Source organism: Panthera leo, chromosome B2 (assembly GCF_018350215.1).
Source record: "Panthera leo isolate Ple1 chromosome B2, P.leo_Ple1_pat1.1, whole genome shotgun sequence".
Taxonomy (NCBI): Eukaryota; Metazoa; Chordata; class Mammalia; order Carnivora; family Felidae; genus Panthera; species Panthera leo.
In genome coordinates, this window is record NC_056683.1 from 67011284 (window position 1) to 67012700 (window position 1417).

The following is a 1417-nucleotide window of genomic DNA, read 5'->3' on the forward strand; positions in this document are numbered from 1 at the left end:
ACAAAAAAGGTGTTGATTTATAATTGTGTTAAACCAGATCCTGTTGAACTAACCCAATTCACTCAGGCTTTTGGAGGGTTTGTGTTCAAATTCTGGCTCAATTATTTCTAACTTATTTGACCATGGACACACTTCTTTCTAAAAGGGTAATTTCATCCAACTTCTCAGAATAAAGTTTTAAGAACCAGAAGCAAATGCCCAAACTTGAGCTTTAAGACAGAGTCATAAGTGTGATGAGTATAGGCTGGAAGTTGGATTGAGAGATTTTATAGGATGGGGGATAAAGGAGAAAGGAAAGCTGTTGGGTAATTTACATGACATTTTGACAGCAGTTAACATCATTGTGCATCTATTTTCTTGAATTATTGTCTGTGTATCAGAATGGTTTGCAATAAAAATATTTAGTAAATATTTATATTGTTTATTTTAATAGTTATAGTTTTATAAGTTAGGGTAGATTATGGATGCCATCCATATCTGAAAAAACCAAATTAGTTGGTTCTCAATACTATATTTGTGTGTCATCTTCGCGCAGGGACCATGCTAATCTTCTCTGAATCATTCCAATTTTAGTATATGTGCTGCCTAAGCAAGCACTGGTTCTCAGTACTAGAAATCTGGTTCCAATGAGCTATTTGTGTGTTGAATCATGAAATCATTGTAAATTACTATTTAACCAGTGTTTATAAAGTTTAGCATCAGCACCACCTGGAGTAACTTGTCCAAAATTGAGACTCCTGGACCCTGCCACAGATGTATGAAGTCTGAATCTCTAGGAAGAAAGATCTACATTTTCAGAAGCTCTCTGAATACCTTTGAGAAACGCTGTTGGAAAAGTATTATGGAAGCCAAAGTGATGAGCCCTTTCCAGTTAAAAGAATTTCTCATCTCAGTTTCATCTCATGTCCTCACTGGTGCTTGTAATTTTATCTTTATGTCTCTGTGGTACACTTCTTTTTGTTCAATCCCCTCCCTCCTTAAATCTCGAACTCCTTTTTCTTCTTATCTCCATTGTACCTACCCCAGCCTTTCCTCTTACTTTATGGAGAAGATAGAAGTCGTTGAAATCTACTATCTTTGTATTCCCATTTTAATGTATTCTCACTCTGGCTGAGAATTGGATGTGTTTCCTTCATCTGACTCTGCAACATGTTAGTGGTTGAGGTCAATTATTTTGACCTGTTTTCTCTCCTGTTTTCATTTTTCCTTGATGTACAATGTGGAATGTGGAATCTGTATAATGTGGAATCTACCATGGATCCCATAACCAAATTCAGAATTATTTACCTTGTCATAAGAGCACTTACCATATTATATCTTATCCGCCTAACAGTATCTTCTTGGTAAGAGCAGATATAAGGTCTTCACCCAAGTAGCCCCACTACCTAGAAAAGTGAACACTTACCCATAGTAGATG

General features: G+C 36.1%; 1 non-coding gene across 1 annotated transcript; it reads right to left on the bottom strand.

Annotated features, from left to right (window-relative positions):
- Positions 1-489: 489 nt before the first annotated feature.
- Positions 490-597, bottom strand: LOC122220807. The gene has a single exon (XR_006202988.1). It is a non-coding gene; the product is annotated as a U6 spliceosomal RNA (small nuclear RNA).
- Positions 598-1417: the final 820 nt, after the last annotated feature.